Source organism: Anopheles gambiae, chromosome 3, assembly GCF_943734735.2.
Source record: "Anopheles gambiae chromosome 3, idAnoGambNW_F1_1, whole genome shotgun sequence".
NCBI lineage: Eukaryota > Metazoa > Arthropoda > Insecta > Diptera > Culicidae > Anopheles > Anopheles gambiae.
Window position 1 is genome coordinate 56,355,261 of NC_064602.1, and position 20,723 is coordinate 56,375,983.

The 20,723-nt window shown below is 40.5% G+C and overlaps 1 protein-coding gene across 6 annotated transcripts in view; it reads right to left on the reverse strand.

Annotated features, from left to right (window-relative positions):
- Window positions 1-20,352, reverse strand: part of LOC5668386 (uncharacterized) — a 42,757-nt gene extending 22,405 nt beyond the window's left edge. For 3 of the 6 annotated variants that reach the window (XM_061658737.1, XM_061658736.1, XM_061658732.1), the window contains exon 1: window positions 9,455-9,562. The gene's annotated coding sequence lies outside the window, so the exon portion shown is untranslated. The other 3 variants (XM_061658735.1, XM_061658734.1, XM_061658733.1) reach the window with 3 other exon arrangements.
- Between the last annotated feature and the right edge of the window lie 371 nt (window positions 20,353-20,723).

The following is a 20,723-nucleotide window of genomic DNA, read 5'->3' on the forward strand; positions in this document are numbered from 1 at the left end:
GGAGAAAGAGAACGTGGGTCCCACTGCGCAAAGCGATCGAAATATATTTCACAGCGCATGGCTGTGAAATATTTCGCATTCAAAATTGTTGCAAATTTATAAATGAAATATTTCGAATTTTTCAGCGCTGAAATTTTTGGATTGATATATTTCTTCGATCGGAATCCAAGCGTTTTCCCTGACATTTCTGCTCGCTTTTTCGATCGCTTTTGGCGGAAAGCGATCGAAAATCCGAGCTACAAAACAGCTCGATTTTGTCGGGCGGGTTGATCGGTCCCGCTGCGCAAATTCGAGCAGTTTCCAGCGCAGAAAATGCACCAAAATCTGCGCTGGCCAGCGCAGATTTGGCCTGGTCTCCCGCGCTGTTCTTCAGCGATTTCTGCGCTGGGTCGAGCAAGTTTAGCGCCATCTTCTGGCGAAATGGACGAACTATTTATGGCGGCGGAGCAAAAAAAACGGTCAAAAAAATTTAAAAAAATTGGCGCCCATTTTTTCGTCCGCTTCTTCTCCCTCCCTCGCCCTGCCTTGCCTTACTTGCACTTGCGGCGCTTCTGCCCGTGCCTTCCGCCGCCAGCTGATTGGTTGTTGTGGTGTATGCGTTGATACTCATATGTGCATTGCGGTTGTGTGTTGTTATTGGTAGGTGTTAGCATTTATTAATTTGTGTGTGACCTTGAGACGCTGTGGGAGAAGCTGGATTGGGATTCAAAGTGTTATCGGTGTATTGATGGTTTATTTTATTTCGTGTCGCTGCTGATGAGACCATTCGATGCCCCTGCCAGTTGAGCGTGAAGAAGCCTATTTAAAACAAGCGTAGGAGAACGTCTAACACTAATCTAATATTTTTTAATTTGAACATGTTTGATGCTTCAACGACCTTCTAAGCATCATGCAGCACAATGTATAGTGGCTATAATTTTTTTTTAATGTGCCGAAATATGTTTCGAGTTTTCGGGTCACGACACACACACACACAGCGCGGGGAAAGTGACCGTTCATTCTATCATGTCGCGATCCCCCCTCCCCCGTCCGGCGTTAGGGATGAGGATGCTACAAGAAAGCTGAACCAATCGTTCTACCGATAAGGTAGCCGTAATCGATCATGCGTGGAGGGGGGGGGGGGGGTGGTCTAGTGGGGGGAGGGGGAGTGCGTGCTTGCGCGACTTCGGGAGTGCGTGCTTGCGCGACTTCGGGGGTGCGTGCTCGCGAGCGCGCTTTCGTGGGTGCGTGCTGGCGTGCGCGCTTTCATGCTCGCGGGCGCGCGTACGTGCGTGTGTGTGTGCGTGCGTGCTGGCGTGCGCGCGTTCATGCATGTGTGTGCACGCGCGCGCGCGTGTGTTTGTGTGTGTGTGTGTGTGTGTGTGTGTGTGTGTGTGCGAGCTTGCGCGCGCGTGTTTGTGTGTGAGTGTGCGCGCGCGTGTTTGTGTGTTTGTGTGTGTGCGTGCGTTTGGAAACCCCAAAACTATTTGATTCTGATGCGTACATTTTCATCCGCTGCGGCTACAAAGTCTATGCATTTTCGATCTCGCTACCTGAGAGACAACACAACTATTGGCATTGGCATCTTTGCGATCGGCTCTGCTGTTCGGGGTATTAAAAAGACACACGATCTAAGCAAACGTGCGTGTGATTTGTTGCACATTTATTTCTAATTCAGCTAGCGGACGCAAGTGGAAACAACATTTTGAATTGAATCCATACAAAAGAGGATTCTGGATTTGTTTATTATCGTGCGCGTATGGTGCTACACCTGTCCGTCCAGAATCTGGTGGCTTGTTGGTTTGGAGTAGTTATCATGACGCCGATTGACCGGCAATGCCTTGGAATGGGTTCGGACGGTAGGTTCATGTTTTGGTCGAGTGCATTCCGTGTATTTGTCGCGTCACAGCGGTAGCCCGGCAGCAACAAAGTCAAGACAAACTCTTACCCGGGTGTGGACTGCTACGCTAAGTTCTTTTTATTATTATTATTATTATTATTATTGGCGTAATAGCCAACGCGATCATGCCGGCCTGTTCAGGACTTGAGTACCACGTAGCCGGATAGTCAGTTCTTGCTACGGCGAACGGTTCATACGCGATTAGAACCCACGACAGGCATGCAGATGTGCGGAATGATGGCGGTACCGCGGGCCCGCTCCTATCCATCGGGCAACTTGCATACTGCCACACTGTCTCTTGCCCGATGCATACGCTGCAGGTAGCGGCGGACCTAACAGTAGGTGGACTAGGAGGTCACCGAAGATCTCTAGTCTGCAGTATGCCGTATGCCTACAAGTGGACAGATTATTAGCGACAAGGGCCCCCGGAAAGATGGTCTTTAAGGCTCCGTGGCTGGAGAACCATTTGCACCTCCCCTCCCCCCATGGCGACAACAATGTTAGGGCCTGTGACCGATGATCGTAGGGGTCCTATGGCCACCCCCCCCCCCCTCCGCTGGCAAATTAAGTATACTGTTCAATCTTCCAACAGCTGTGTGTCAGTACCCCCTCCTCAGGGGCCTCAATTCGTCTTTCCGCCTTTCATGAACAAAAGAAAGGAAGGCTTGACCGATGGATCATAACATTCCGGAAGAAATTACATTTGGCGACAGTTTTGCATACACACGCACACTCACAATCATGCGCAGGATGCTTTGCATATCTATGTAATCCACAACAGACGAAAGCAAAAGCTTAGTGTTAGAAACGTGTTGGAGCGAATTAGGGTTCTGCGCGTTGCACAGCAAACCCTCCATAGTGCACTAGCGATTCCGTAATCATTTTTACATTGCGCTTTTTTGGTTTGATTTGTGAAAATGCAACTTCATCGCCGCAATGTTTGTTAACGGCATTTTTAGGCGCCACAGCAACTCATGAGCATTGTCCACACGCGAGAAAGAGATAGCGCTATGGAGGGAAAAAGCACGGACGGAGGCTGACAGCGATTGGCCGTCTGACGCACCAACACATCCAAACCTTCGACAGCGCGTTCAGGCGAGGGGTATGAGGCGGAGCCAGGGACGGGTAGCTCGACGAGCTGCTCGACAAATTTGCCGTTGGAGAGAAAAGGAAGGCATGATAAAATTCTCAGAACTCCATGATTTCTTCCGTCGCTTTGCGCAGCGGGTTCTAGCTCGCTTTCCGCGGAAACCGCCCGCTGCGCAAATTCGAGCAGTTTCCAGCGCAGAAAATGTACCAAAATCTGCGCTGGCCAGCGCAGATTTTGGCCCGTTCCCCGCGCTGGACTTCAGCGATTCCTGCGCTGGGTCGAGCAAGTTTAGCGCCATCTGCTGGCGAAATGGACGAACTATTTATGACGGCGGAGCAAAAAAAAACTCTCTCTACTCTACTTAGAATGCGTGCTAGCGCGACTTCGGGGGTGCGTGCTCGCGAGCGCGCTTTCGTGGGTGCGTGCTGGCGTGCGCGCTTTCATGCTCGCGGGCGCGCGTACGTGCGTGCTGGCGTGCGCGCGTTCATGCATGTGTGCGCGCGCGTTTGTGTGTGTGTGTGTGTGTGAGTGTGTGTGTGTGTGTGTGTGTGTGTGTGTGTGTGTGTGTGAGAGAGTTTGCGCGTGCGTGTTTGTGTGTGAGTTTGCGCGTGCGTGTTTGTATGTTTGTGTGTGTGCGTGCGTTTGGAAACCCCAAAACTATTTGATTCTGATGGGTACATTTTCATCCGCTGCGGCTACAAAGTCCATGCATTTTCGAACTCGCTACCTGAGAGACAACACAACCATTGGCATTGGCATTTTTGCGATCGGCTCTGCTGTTGGGGGTATTAAAAAGACACATGATTTAAGCAAACGTGCGTGTGATTTGTTGCACATTTATTTCTAATTCAGCTAGCGGACGCAAGTGGAAACAAAATTTTGAATTGAATCCATACAAAAGAGGATTCTGGATTTGTTTATTACGGTGCGCGTATGGTGCTGCACCTGTCCGTCCAGAATCTGGTGGCTTGTTGGTTTGGAGTAGTTATCATGACGCCGATTGACCGGCAATGCCTTGGAATGGGTTCGGATCGGTAGGTTCATGTTTTGGTCGAGTGCATTCCGTGCATTTGTCGCGCCACAGCAGTAGACTCGGCAGCAACAAAGTCAAAACAAAAACTTTCCCCGAGTGTGGACTGCTATGCTAAGTTCTTCTTCTTATTATTATTTTTATTATTGGCGTAATGGCCTACGCGATCATGCCGGTCTTTTCAGGACTTGAGTACCACGTAGCCGGATAGTCACCTCTTGCTACGGTGGACGGTTCATACGCGGTTAGAACCCACGACGGGCATGCAGATGTGCGGAATGATGGCGTTGCCGCGCGACCGCTCCTATCCAGCGGGTAACTTGCATTCTGCCACACTGTCTCCTGCTCGATGCATACGCAGCAGGCAGGGGGAAGGATGCACCTCCACGATAAAAAATAACACCGTCATGAACCAGCGGCGGACCTAACGGTAGGCGGACTAGGCGGTCGCCGATGATCTCTAGTCTGTAGTATGCCGCATGTCTACAATTGGACAGAGTATTAGCGATAAGGGCCCCCGGAAAGATGGTCGTTGGGGCTCCGTGGCTGGAGAACCATTTGCACCTCCCCTTCCCCCATAGCTACTACAATTTTAGGGCCTGTGACCGATGATCGTAGGGGTCCCATGGCCACCCCCCTCTCCCCCATCCGCCGGCAATTTAAGTATACCGTTCAATCTTCCAACAGCTGTGTGCCAGTACCCCCTGCTCCCGGTCATCAGTTACCATTGACAGGGGCCTCAATTCGTCTTCCCGCCTTTCATGAACACCTTCCTTTCTTTGACCGATGGATCATAACATGCCGGAAGAAAACACATTTGGCGAAAGTTTTGCACACACACGCACGCTCACACCCACGCGCAGATGGCTCAGCATATCTGTGTAAGCTACAGCATACGAAAGCAAAAGGTTAAGGTAACAAAGTTATGCTTAATGCTTAACACGTTCAGCACGATGATATGCCCCAGGGACTGCAAGTGAGCTTTCCAATATGCCAATGTTTCACAATCAGCTTGCGTTCTAAATGCCGGCGGAACAGAATGTTGATGAAAATCAGCGCCGGACTGAACGTATTAGAGTGAATTAGGGTTCAGTGCGTTGCACAGCAAACCCTCCAGCGTAAACTAGCGATTCCTTAGTCATTTTTACATTGCAGCAATTGAACTCATTGCGCTTTTTTGGTTTGATTTGTGAAAATACAACTTCATCGCCGCAATGTTTGTTAACGGCATTTTTAGCCACAACAGCTCGCGAGCATTGTCCATAGCGCTAGGGAGGGAGAGAGCACGGACGATGGCTGACAGCGATTGGCCGTCTGACACACCAACACATCGATAGCTGTCACAGCGCGCTCAGGCGAGGGGTATGAGGCGGAGCCAGGGACGGGCAGCTCGACGAGCTGCTCGACAAATTTGCCGTTGGAGAGAAAAAGAGGGCATGATCAAATTCTCAGAACGCCATAACGCTTTCCGTCGCTTTGCGCAGCGGGCGATCAAGAAAGCGAGTAGAAATGTCCGAAGAACCGATCGAAGCTCTTGATCTTTTGAAGCGTTTACAGTCGTTCGAGAGAGCGCGCTGTATGTGTTTGTCTCTTTCTGACAAAAAAGCTCCAAAACGCGACCGTTTTGATGCAAAATTATAATGGCCGAAAAATAGTTCACTCCCACTTTCTCCTATCCTTCCCCTCTTTCTCATCCTTTCACCACGCTTTATCATTATTGGTTCTTGCTCTCTAGCTACATTGAGCGAGAGGCTCAGAAGTTTTCGATCGCTTTGCGCAGCGGGCCAATAATGATAAAGCGAGGTGAAAGGATTGGGAAAAGGAGAAGGAGGGGAGAGAGAGAACATGGGTGTGAACTATTTTTCAGCCATTATCAATTTTGAAGCAACATGATCGAGTACCGGAGCTTTTTTGTCAGAAAGAGATGAACACATACAGCGCGCTCTCTCGAACGACCGTAAACGCTTCAATCGACCAAGAGCTTTGATCGGTTCTTCGGACGTTTCTGCTCGCTTTCTCGATCGGTTTCGGCGGAAAGCGAGCAAGAAAGCGAGCTCAAAAACTGCTCGATTTTGTTGTGCGGGAAGCTATTGTGCTCGGTCCCGTACGATAGCGTGTATCGGATAATGACTGTACCAAAGCATTCAAAACACATAATCAATCAGCTGATGACGGAAGGCACGAAATGGAGCGCAAGTAAGGCAAAGTAGGGTTGAAGAGTGCGAGGAAGAGGAAGTTGGTGCTTTTTTTAATTTTTTGACCATTGTTTTTTGCTCGTTTGCCTGAAATTGATGCGCGGAATTGGCACCAATGCTAGAATTCACGCAGCGGATTAATACAGCGCAAATTATAACTTACTCAAGACCATAGAACGATGTTTCTTTTAGGGATTTTTGAATCCCTAAAAAATTAAGTATTTTTTACAAAAAGTAATGGTGTAATAAGACAATCTTCTTCTTCTTTTGGCTCAACAACCGCTGTCGGTCAAGGCCTGCCAGTACCCACTTGTGGGGTTGGCTTTCAGTGACTTTTAGATTACCCTCATAGCAGGACAGTCAGTCCTACGTATGGCGCCACGGTCTAGTTGGGGTTTTACCCTTTGACGATCATGTTATTAATTCGTACGAGTTGACGACTGTATCATGAGACCGGTAATAAGTAAATATCATGGATGTAATGTGAAGATTTAAACAACCCGTTTTAAAAATAATTGTAAAATTCACCCAATATATATTAATGTCTGTTTTCACATCTTTAATTTGAATTTTCACTAAAATAAAATCAAATATTTCGCAACTAAAATCAATACACATTAAAAATGATTGTTTTCAAATCTAAGATTGGTCTCGGCTATAGAGATTTAACCGCAGATCGATTTTGTGAAAATCGCGGCAATAATTAACCGAGGATTGACTTTTTCAAAGCGTTTGTTAAGCATACTTGTTAAAAATCAACATTAAATGCTTATTTCTGATTTTTCTTGAAAGTATTTAAAAACCTTTTTTTACTAATGATATTCTAATGGGAGGTACAAAGAATTGTGCAAAAAACCTCCAAATAATTTATGAATTGCTTATAAGTACTTTAATGTTATTTCCAAGTTATTTAGTCTACATTACTAAAAATGTATAATGAAAATATTTGTTATCAATAAATTAGTTGGAGGTTGCAAATTTTTTGAAGATAATAGCTGGTACCTCAAACCAAACATTTCTTTTAATCGATTTAAGGTAAATCTTCCCTACAAAGAAAATTGTATGGAATTGATTACATCGACAGCAGCTAGAAAATAAATAGAAAAATAAAACACCAATAAGTAACATTTATTGTGTCGAAAAAAATTCTTTCCATTTCATTTTGGTTTGGGTGTGTGAGGTTTATTTATCAGCTTAACACATCTTCCTATATTTTAAACAAAAAACCCGTGAGCACTAAATATCAGCGAATGCATCATTCAGAGTAATTGGTAGCTATACATTACATATATATATATATATATATATGAAGTTTAATATATATATATATATATATATATATATATATATATATATATATATATATATATATATATATATATATATATATATATATATATATATATACCCACATATATACATACATATATATGTTTTACATACGTATTATTTTATACACACGTATAAATCTCGAGAATAGACACATCTTATGAGAACAGATTGAAGACTTACTACAACCCCGCAAATGTCAAACATTCATGAAATTTCTCCAGGATTGGACCAAGAATAACGTAAAGTATTTTATACAAAGTTTCTTTTTATCGTACTCCATGGCCCAACCAGTTAGATGTTTAGTAATTTAGCATGCAATTTAAGGACGTGCGACCGACTTGATACTCGGTGAAAAATGCCTAGCGGTTTACGATGCTTCCTCATATATCTTCAGTTACAAAGCAGAGAGGGTATTATTTAATAATTTGGGAATAACTTGTTTTACCGGGCCGGAAAGAATCATATAAATTTCTCAGAACTCGTTTACATAAAGCTTTACTCCACATGGCTGTAATAGTTAACAGTATTTAGGTTTAAGTTTTGTTTCGATGCTTAACTTTCTTTTGATATGTCACACCTTTTACTTTTCGTTTGTTTGACATAAAAAGAAGCATATAAAATTCTCCAAACTTGATTGCATTAAACTTCATTCCACATGGCGGTAACAGTTTACAGTACTTAAGTTTAAATTTACTTTCGATGCTTGACTTTCTTTTGGTAGCTCACACCTTTTACTTTTCATTTATACGACGACACGTAAAGGTAAAGAGTATAAAAAGAAAGACACCACATGCATCTCTTTTTATCTGCTGTTTGCCACCGGAATCAAACTTGCGTAATCATCTCTTGAATTACGAGAAAGTTTTAACGAATACCAATGGTAACAAGCAAATTTGTGAGGAAAACGAGTTTTGTTAAGTAAATGGTTTAATTTTGCAATATTAAATCTTCCAAACTTATTCCAAATAGAACATGATTAGCATAGATGTTGAAAACAACGAATTGAGAGCCGTATTCGGTCCATCAAAATAACACAAACTAAGAGTTGACTAAAAACTGTCTAACTTTGCCCTCAACAATGGTTTTCATTGTGTCATGTATTTTCTTGCTTTGTACCTATTTCCAACAATAAATGTAACATTGTAAGATTTATACTTTAATCTTGCTTATCTTACACATATTCTTGCTTTAGTGAATTGAAACTTTTATCTTACTTATCAAAATAATTCTATAAATAAATAAACGCTACAATCTTTTTTGTATATTATCAGTTCTTTCACGAAAAAAAGCTACAAATTATGTTCAATAATAAAAAAAGAAATTCATTGTTTTTAGAACAAATGTTAAGTAGGTAATCTTTTATGAAGTAAAATTTAAATTCAAAGCAAAAGGATTTTGTATTATAAATAATCTCAATGTTTTTAATTAAATATAACAGAAATATAAAATGATCAAATTGTATGCGTCACAAACAAACTAATCAAATACTTTACTATGGCTTACATTGCATACAGCTGTTATTTCAGAATTTATCATAACACTTACAACAGTTTTTAGTCACAACAGTTTAAGCGTCTTAAAAAAATATTGAAACACTGTAACATATAATGATTAGCAGCACATTTTAAGTCACTTTGAACAATTTGCACCATAATGCAATTAGATGTTAATTTTTTTAATCTACAATCTCACATTTCCATTAAACCAAACTTTTTTTTTCAGGCGGAACGGTCCAAAAAGGCCGTATGCTAAACCAGACATTTGTGTTCGTAGTATTTTGTCCATTTTAAAAAACTTTTTTTATAAATTCATTTTACGTTACAACTGAAGCTTGTTGTGTCTTTGAGCGAACTGTTATTTAAACCCCGTTTCACCAGTAGTCACTTTTAGATTAATATCACGACACTAGTTTAACACCTTTTACTAACCATAAGACGTGAAAGTCTGTTGCACAGCGTACCGTGTTAATACCATGAAGGTTTCTCACGAAATGGTCGTGGACTAATGGGCCACAGTATTTTAAACATTTCTTTCAGACCGGCAACCGATTAATAGTGATGCTGTGCATCTTAGAGAGAGACAGCGAGAAAGAGAAAGAGAGAGAGAGAGAGAGAGAGAGAGGGAGGGAGAGAGACTTTATAGACCTATTAAGGTGTTTATAGACTGCAGAGGGTGAATGTTTTCAATGGCTCCTCTGATATGCGTGTCGCGAGAGTTTTCCATAATGTCACAGTGCCATAGGATGAGATAGACGTAGCAGACAGGTTGAATCTGGCGCAGATTGGACGTGATTTTATGGGAGTAAACCGGCTTTTTACTCTAATGCTCTTTACCCCCATACCTAATATGCTTACATTACCCGCATTTTAAACGGTTTCTTTGAACAAGTGCCAAAAGATACGTAAAATATTGTTATCAAAACTATCAACATAATTAATTAATTACAATAAACTAACAGTGTTTGATTAACGTTTGCATTTGCGTTTGCGTTTGATTAACATTGACAAAAATTTGTTGATTTTTTATGGGTGCACCTTAACTTGTTTTTAATCTTAACATATTAATTTGACAATATTAAACACCTCTATCAGTTGAAATCAGGTGGCCAAAAAAGGGAAGCAATTTTGTTTAGAAGCCTGCGCGATCAAAAAACTGCATCCCATAGCGTCTAGAACGGATTCCGTGAGTCAGTTTGTTGACGTCGTTAAGTTTCTGCATCTTCAACATCTTGACACTATAAGACAATAATCAGAGCACAGAAAGAAGACCCAGTACCGAATGGCTGATGATTCTGAGCAACATATGGTTCCAAAAAACTTGTCAGGAAGCAGAAATCGGGCCCACAGGCTTCGCTACGGCAATCAATCTCTACTTTATCAATTTTTTTCGCGAAAACTGAAGAGGAACTGTTAAAAATCAAGGTAGGTCTTCAAAACAAGTCTGCATGCATATCTTTATCCACCACGGTGAAAATTCCGGAAAACTGACAAAAGACAACTCGCATAGTAGGTGATAATTTTCTTTCAATAAAGCTCAAATAATTACCTCCTTAAAGAAGTTCATGGAAAGAAATTATCTGTTTCAGTTTTTTTTCTACAGCCAGCTGAAAAAAGTGTTTTTTTTTTATAATACAAACGTTTCTAGTGATTTGTACTACAACAATTTTATTTTGAAAAATAACTAATTTTCCTAATAGGGTAACTGTACCAGTATTCGGCAGTGTACCTGTTTTCGGCAGGGTAACTAAAAACGTGTAATTACGCAAAAAATGTGAAGAAAATAGTCTCCACGCATATTTATTAAATAGAGATATGCCTATTTATTATTAATATACGAAGTATCAGGGGCGGTCCCGCGGTACAGTCGTCAACTCGAACGACTCAATAACATGCCCGTCATGGGTTTAAGCCCAGAATGGACCGTCCTCCCGTAGCAAGGGTTGACTATCCGACTGTGTGGTAATTAATTAAGTCTCGAAAGTCTGTATAGGCCGGGATGTCCGCGTAGGACGTTACGCCAAATAGAAGAAGAAGATACGAAATATCACATCATTTCCTAGCATATTTTTCAAAATATCAAACAAAATGTGCAGAGTTCACAATTTTTCGGCAGATTTGCTGTCAGCCAATAGTTCTTCAGGTTTCGTTATTAAGAGAACCAGCCCAAATGACTATCGGACAGCATCTCACTATAGCGAGCCCGATGACAGCTTGACGTTTCCATACTGAGACGCTGTCTTCGGCTGCCTCCTCCATACTGAGCGAGCATTGTCTTTCTAATCGGCATGGTGAGTTACAGAAGTTTGTATGGTGAGCATTCTGGCTAACGCCAAATTTTCTCAAGAGACGATCTGGCGCGCCCCGTCGATTCGATGAGATGCCTTACCACATGATAGTGAGGTCGGATTTTGGATCGGCTGCCGATCTTGCTCATATGAGTTGCAGCTTACTTTTTGACAACGATTTTTTTCCAAGTTTCATAAGACGTTCAAGTGCTATCGCTATGAGCTGAAATTTTAATATAATAGACATAAGAGGAACGGGTCAAAACAGTAGCTAGATAGGATAACATAAAATACGAAAATCATGCCCAGCATCGTGCTATCTATCAACCAAACACATCATTAATAGACATGCTCATTATAGACTCGCAGGACGACTACATTTGTCCCGTCGATTACAAGCAGATAGGATAATATAGAAAATAGGATAGGATATTTAGTCAAATGAGATCAAAGCTATATGTTTAATTCAGAGAAGGTATTTTAACATAATGGTACACGGAAGATTGAAAAAGGGTAAGGCGGCAAATACACGACGCGCGTTTCCGCGCCCGCAGAAACGCGTATAAAATCCAGCCATAGGAATTAAATGTCATTCGAATGTGCTACAACGGAAACGCAGAGATGCTCATTCTGAATATCTCTGCGAAACTGTTATGCGCGTTTGAACGCGCCCGCGGAAACGCATATCGTGTATTTGCGGCCTAATATATATTAAACTAATACAGTATAGTATAGCTGGAGTGCAAGTTCAAGTATAGCACTCAACAGGAAGACTGAAGCCGATAGCTACAATCATACACGTTACCCGGCCCTCCGGTACTAATCTAACACGACATCCAACATAAAAAAAAATCCATTCATTCAACAGGTTCGAGTCTTGTTTGTTCGAGATGTCTAGCTGAGCACCTCCATATAACTCTATACGTTTCTTCGAGTTGGATGTCTGGTTCGATTGGTGCCAAAGGGTCGGGTTTAACAAAACATAATTTTACGGTGAGTATTATACACGCAAAGAACACAGATTAAGCGTATTCCCAATATATTTGACTAATAGTTATATTTACTTTACTAAACTTAAGTTCAACGTATACACATATTGCGCTCCATAATACAACTTAAATAAAACAAATCATCCCCACAAATCAGGGTTTCTTTTCAAATTTATCTCAACCGTATTAGTTTTTATCGCATTTTATTTTTAAAACTTTATCGATTTGGTGTAACGACCTGCTCGATCATGCCAGCCTATTACAACGTTTGAGACTCATTCAATACGACGCAGCTGGATAAATCAGTCATTGCAGCCGGACGGGGCACGATCCACTCCATACTTGATCCTACGACTCCGCGACGGACATGTCCTACTCCACACTAACCGTATTTGACGATCCAAAATTTACCATCATTAATCTGAAATACCAAGTAAAAATAATTTTAACGAAATAACATAATAAACAAAAAAACACCATAAATACCTACATAATCCAGATTTAGGTTGATCTTTGCTACTAACTATAAAATCAGAGCAGAAATCTAAAACAAACGCTTCAAAAAGCACCTACAAATAATTCAAAAAAAAAAACCTTACACACGTATAAAGCACTACAAATTATACAACAGTACCTTACCGCGTAACAGGCTATGCATGATTTTACCGCACTACCGTCGTTCATTGAGCGCCGCATTTTGCTGCTTTGTAACTGCATCGTCCTAGCGCGCGAGGAACAGCCTATGTACAGCACACCCGGGATGATGAACACCAGCACATGAATCGACACCAGCCACACCGCGGTTAAATTCAACACAATAAAAGTTTACACACTGTCCCTTCCACCCACTTTCCACCAGTAACTTCCACACGCAGCACAAAATTCACACCGACACACAATACCACACAACACACACCACAGGTACAACAGATATGACGTATATGCAGCCATGGCCACACAAAACAAAAACGCACATTGAAAGGCGTGAGATTTGGCTTTTTTTCGATAATTCACTATGGCTACTCACCATGGCTTTCTCACTACTGATTCGCTCACCTCTGAGAAGATCGGATTTTCTATTCAATCCGAACCAAAATCCGATCCTGTCAAAAATTTGACATTTTTTGGCCCATTTTTGGGGGTCCCATTGTCATTTGGGAGAACAGTAAACCAATGAAAGTGTGGTTGTTACATTTGTAACCGTGCCGACGAACCTCGTGATTATACGAATTAGGTAAACAAACGGCTGTCATATCAGTTAGGTAAACAAACGGATGTCAGGGTTGTGTTGGGGTTAGGATCTTGAGCACCAAAGTGACAGTCGACATTCTCGAAGATCGGGGAAAAAGGGCAATGATCGCGATGTAGGGATGGCCCGACCGCCATCGCGGGAAAAAATTTATAAGAGGAACGTGCGTAAGTCACGTTAGCTCTCTACGTTTTATACCGTGCAAGGAATACCGCGTTTTTTAAAACCCCGCTTAAAGCTTGTGAAGTTTTGTGAATAAACGAATTGTAAAATAGCACAAGTACAATCGCGTCGTTATTGAAACGGTATTTACGGTTGTCGAGGAGCCGACAAGTTGCGTTCACAACAGTGGTTTTAATGAAATATTCTATGGTTGCAGAATTTATTCTAGCCCGTTAAGAATTTTAAAATTACGAAAAACAAATAATTATTCACTTTAAATACTGCCGAAAATAGGACCACGGTAAATGTTGATTTTTGACAGATCAATGCTGTGGGCTCCTGTCGAAACTTGAAACAATAACACACCTTTGATTTTGCTGAATAATGATTTAAAACCTGACCAGAAGACTACAATGCGTATGTCGACACATACAACGACATTTCTTGTATCAAATATCAGCAATTTTACTATAAATAATCCAATAACTTGAGAGAGAAGTAATAATTTGTGAGCCAATACTCTATACCCGTCAGACTCTGATCTTCAATGCCTACTTTGTTTGTAGCTCACATCAAAGAGACTGTAAAAACCGCCAGCAAAATGACCAAAATGGGCAGCGAGGCCGGGGAACATTGTCCGTACTCGCTAGTGTAATTTCGATTTTCACTTGCGCGTCTGGCAGCGACTGGTGCAAACTTTTTTTGGTCATCGAGAGAATGGTCGTGCTGAATCTCAAAATAAAGTATTGTTTTCATCGTTTTCCATTGCAAAACTGGATGCAATGCGTGCAAAATATGTGTATCTACCTTTAACAAAGCTTTTCCAGTCCAGTTTAAGTAAAAACCATGGAGAAATAACCTTTTTTCTAAAGTGGCACCAAATTGTTTGGCGAAATGCTTCGGTAAGCCGCCTCCAGATGCTCTAGTGAAAATCGAAATTACACTAGCGAGTACGGACAATGTCCTCCAGCCTTAATAATTTAAGTGATTTTTAATACCAATTTTAGGAAACTGAGAATGTAAAACTGTTTCTAACATTTTTGTCTGCCTATTTGCATTAATTAAAACATTTTCCGACCCATATTCGCGTAGTCGAAAATAGGAGCACAGCCTGCCGAAAATAGTACCAAACATCCGAAAATGGGAACAAAAACAGTGTTTGCATTTTCACGAATATCTCTAAAAAAATACATTTAAACGGACAAATAAAAAATTTCACAACACAAAACGATAGTTTATCTTTCAAAATAATGTTACTTTCATGAAAAATAATAAAAAATGTAAGTGTACCAGCAGTTTTAGTGAAACTGATGCACTAACCTGCCCAATACTGGTACATTTACCCTAAAATAATAATAAATAAATAATCAATCCCAACAAAATATTCCCTTAGTCGAATAAAAATAGCACCACAATGTAAAGTTTGTAATAAAGACCTGTTGTACACTGTAGCTAGAATATTTCTGTAAAGGGATGTAAAGGGAAAATAAAATGAAGATTGCTCTGTTATTGATTTTAATTTTTTTTTGTAAGGCTTTAATTTCGTAATTCATTTTTCGTACTATCCATCAGAAGAGAAGAGTTAGGGGAACTGGGGGTAGTTTCGACACCTTAAGGTTTTCCTCTGATTGCAATACTTTTGCTAATTTATACTTACTAGTTGACATCGAAAAAGCTTTTTTGATGTATTATGTACCATCTTACGAGAAACTACGGTTCCTGGATTGATTTTGATAACATTTTGATAAAAATAAAAAAGTGTGTTTTTTGTTGCGTCACGACTGCAGTGCGGGTAAGTTCGACACCATGATGGGGTAAAATCGACACCTTGGGGGTGATTTCGACACATTGGTTTTAGCTTTTGAAATAACAAACTCTGATGTTAGCCTCTGATGATGTTCAATGCCTGTAGTTTTTATTGAAGTTCAACAAAGTATTTCGTACCAAGTTTACGAAAAATTAACACAAAACATTATTAAAATATGCGAAAGAAATGAAGATACAAGCAAGAACAAAAATTTCATTTCAAATAGCATTTGACCAGACTCCATATAGTAGAAGCTGCGGCGATAGCATCTGGTTTGCGGAATAATTGGTTAAGATTCCATTAAAAAAATAACCTGGCCATCTTCCAGTAATCTTCTTCTTTTTTTTATAAAATCGAAGGGTGTTCAATTTTATTTTTCTCTGCCAACTCGAAAGCCAAAAGGTGAACATCGGTCAATGTGATTCCAAACCAGCGACTATTTTTTTCTTCAGTTAAGCCTACCCGGCCTAAAGTAAGCCTAAAATACGGTCAAAGCGATAACAATATTATTTTTCATAAGCCTAAACCATATACAAAGTACATGTTTTGAGTCCGAGTTTGGCAAACGTTCTGTGAGAGAATAATAGCTAAATTCCATAATTATAACTTCCTAGGTTTGTTGACATCTTGAATTTTAAAGCTCCTACGGTATTTTTAATTGCGTGTTTGTTCAGCTTGATTATTACGTTTGTCGTACATCGTTAAGGGACATCGTTATAAAATACAGGCACTTTCAAATTACGATATAACCAAAGTTTACATGCCACAAATAAGCATTACAGTCTTTCCCCGAGTTACGCGAATAATGCGTTCCGGAGACATTCGCGTAAGTCGAGTTCTGCTTGACACATGGTTTATACCTAGTATTAAGAGTTCGAATATTTAATATCACCGTTAAAAAAAACATGAAAAATGACACACAAATTTGAGTCCTCCAATTTATTTAGTCCATTTTATTCGATCACATTCGAATTTTATTCGATAACAAATTCATTATTCATATTTTTTTATTTACAAAGTAATAAGAAAGTTGTCCATCGTTAATTGTTTTGTAGATTTTGTTTTGTCTTCCCAAATTTGTAGATAAATTTTCATATTTTCGCGTACACTGTTGCTCACTCTTGCAAATCTTTCCTCATCACTGTCCATCGCTTCGATGGTTGATAATGCCAATTCCAAATTGCTGAATGCTTCAGCTAAACCTTTTGTTGAGAAACATTTGTTTTCCTCTTCCATGCCCTCACTATCGTCCTCTAAGTACTCTTCGAGTATTTCTTGGGATTGCATTTTAATAAGCTCTTCATTAGATAAAGGCTCTCCCGCACAATTAACGAGCTCCTCCATTTCCTCATAGTTAACTTCTATTTCAAGAAAGTGTGCCAAGGAAAAACATTCACTTAACACAGTTGATATAGGTTCCTGACTACTGTCTGGTGGTTCATTGCTAGCAAAAAAATGAGGGTAAATCTTTTTCCATGCCGCTTGCATTGTCGCTTGTTTCACTTCTTTCGAAGATGCTGCAACATTATTTATCGCATTCAAAATGTTAAAAGCTTTCCAAAACTGACTAAGCGTCTTAGACCCAGTTTCTACGGTTTTTAATGCTTGTTCGAACGTATGTCGAAGGTAATGGAATTTTAAAGCAGCTACAACACCTTGATCAATTGGCTGCAACAATGACGTTGTTCTCGGAGGCAAAAATAAGATTTCTACATTTGGATGCATGTTGTTTAGTTCAATCGGATGGCCAGGAGCATTGTCAAGCAACAATAGCACTTTAAATGATATTTCCTTTTTTTCGCAGTACTGTTTCACTTCTGGCACAAAACATTCATTGAACCATTCAACGAAAATACAGCGAGTAACCCATCCTTTTGTATTAGATTTCCAATAGACCGGCAGATTGTTAATATTTAATTTAATTTAATTTAATTTAATTTAATTTAATTTAATTTAATTTAATTTAATTTAATTTAGTTTATTTTAATTTAATTTAATTTGTTTATTACTCGTTCAATGGATAACAATGGATCCGTGTTAATGTTCTTAAGTCTAATATTAGATTAAAATGAGTAGTAAGATCATCTTAATAATTCGCTTCTAAGGCAGTTTTTAAAGGATTGCACTGAGGTTCCAAAATCAAACAAATGACGAACTTCGTTAAACACCCTAATCATGGAGTTGAGGGGGTCTCTAGATCCATATCCAGTTCGACTACGGTTCAGGGCAAGTAACGGACGAGAGCGAAGCTGAACAGCAGGCGCGTAAAAGTTTAACTGCTGGAGTAGGGAAGGACAGTCGATGTTACTTTGCAGTAAACCAGCCACAAATAGTTGTTGTGCGGTACGGCGTCGGATGTGGAGCGGTTGCAGTCCGAGGAGCAGAAGTCGCGATTCATAAGGTGGTAACTGACTGCCAGGTGGCCAAGGTAACAAGCGTGTTGCGAATCGGGATAAGCGACGCTGTATTGATTCAATTCTCTCAGAAAGTCTTTGGGTTGAGGGCTTCCAGACGACACAGGCGTATTCGAGTACCGGGCGGATAATACCACAGTATAACGCTTTGATGCATACTGGGTCTTTGAAATCTCTTGTTATCCGAAACAACATGCCAAGCAATTGATTACCTCGGGTAATCACCTCCTCTGTTTGCTGGTCAAATGACAGCTTTGAATCAAGTATGACTCCGAGATCCTTCATAGTATTAGTGCGTTCTATTGGTAAACCGTTAACTGTGTAGCTGGTATTCTTAATTTCTCGTGCGCGTGTGAATGAAATGACTCGGCATTTTTCAATGCAGAGGCTCAGGCGGTTTCGATTGCACCATTGGTGAAAATCGAGAAGGTATTGTTGTAGCTCGGAGTGGTCTGTGTCATTTTTTATCGTCATGTAGATTTTAATGTCATCTGCATACATTAAATGATTCACTGCTGGTACTACATACGATAAGTCGTTGATGAACAGTACGAACAGTAGCGGACCCAGGTTGCTACCTTGTGGCACACCAGATGATGCAATGAAAGACCTTGAATGGCACCGTGAGAAAGATACAGCATACGATCGATTGACAAGGTACGATTCTAACCAGCATATTAAATTTCTCCCAAGTCCCAACTTGTTCATCTTGGCTAAAAGGATGTTGTGATCGATGCTATCAAAAGCAGCCTTTAAATCCATATAAACTGCATCTGTTTGAATCCTGCTATCCATGTTACGGAGACATTGTGATGTAAAGTCAACATGGTTAGTAATCGTCGACCGCTTTGGAACGAAACCGTGTTGTTGAGGGCTAATATAGTGATATGAAGCCGTGAGTAAACTTGTTTGGATCACTTTCTCAAAAACTTTGGCTCCAGCACTGAGTGATGTTATGCCTCTATAGTTGGCTGCATCTTCCTTGTCACCTTTTTTAAATATGGGGACTATCCATGAACTTTTCCAAATAGAGGGGAATTCTCCTTGTTGCAGCGAAAAATTAAAAATTTTGGTGAAGATCGGCGCAATGGACTCACAGCATCGGCTGAGAATGATGGCAGGAATACCATCTGGGCCGGGACTAGCTTTGGGCTTGACTGCTTTGAGCACATTTAGAACAGATTCTTGCGATATATTAGTTAAATTAAGGTCGATGACATCATTAGGAGTATTAATTAAAGCGTTGGTGATAATATTGTCGTCAGTAGTTGAGGTTGTGTATGCCTCCTCGAATCTACACGCAAATATATCACAAATATCTGAAGCAGTTGAACCAGCTCGGTCATTGTTGTAAATCGATTTAGGTGTCACATTTGTACTATTGTGTTTCTTACGAAAACTCCAGAGAGCTTTGGGCCTTTTGATAAAATTCTTCTCCAACCGAGACAAGTAGCCACCGTAGCGTATTTTATTGTAACTACGGTACAAGCGAGTTGTTTCATTTAATATGCTTTTGTTAACAGGTGATCGGTACTTCGTATATTTTTTTAATGCAGCTTCCTTAGCTCTTTTAAGTTTTTTTAGGTGGCGGTCAGACCAAGCAGGGCCGCTCTTTGGTGTGATAATTGGTACACACGAATCAAACGAGGATAAAAGAAAGCGTATAAATATCGATAAAGCTTCATCAACAGAATTAAACTGGTTAAATTAAATATTTATGCTTTTAAAAGCTCGTGGCCTTTCCCAAGTGCCACAAATCCACTAAACGACCACTAAACGGCTTCTAAATGACTCAAGTTCTCTACCTAAACGGAATATAGAAAGACTTCGTTTAGCAGACGGCAAACGACTCATGCATTCTAAAAATAGCGAAAAAGCTGGTGGCGCTCTCTGTTGGTGGGATACCCCCAACCAGTTGAGCTTCATCGCTTGAGCTTTCTCATTTACTCTGTACTGTTGTATGGTTTCGCATTGAAGTTATGCATCGCTAGAACTAGAACGGCGATACGATTGTTTAAATACTAAACTCCAACGGAAACCTTCAGCACTGAAGCAAGTGAGATTTGAGTAATGGTCGTTGGTGTTGATACCCACGTATCTGACCACACGACCATTCATATAGATTTTTGCTCAGAAAGTTAGAAGCTATATACGTCATGATAAGATGAAACTTGTCGAAACACATTTCAAGAAAAGGATAGCAATATAATGATGAGTTGTAATACGCCGTCTATTGATCAAACCAATGAAGCTGTGGAGCTTTCATTTTTTTCTATGGATATTCAATTTTCCAGTCGTTTAAGCTTAATCTGTGGCGCTTGGGTTGCGACCGATAAACGGCTAGTGGCTTTAACTTTAAATCACCTGCTAAATTACCACCAATCATCTTTAGCTACCTTATTACCTGGCATTGTATCCATTTCTTTAGAAATATAGCTTCGGGTGGGCATTTTTTCCAGAAAAGCGCTGTCTCGTCCACGTCAAAAATTTGTTCTGGAATATAAGAATTTTCTTCAACAATTTTGGCAAAAACATCAGGAAAATAGCTAGCGGCGTCATCATCAGCACTAGACGCTTCTCCATGAATTTTTACGTTTCGTAAATTGGTTCGTTTTTTAAAGCGTGAAAACCACCCATTGCTTGCTTTGAATGATTGTTCTTCAATATTCTCCTTATTGGATTTACGTTTAATATCGTGATATAACGATACAGCCTTCTCTTTTATACTTTTTAAACATAAGGGAATTTTTTTAGCTGTTAGATCCTCTATCCAAATTAACAATAAACTCTCC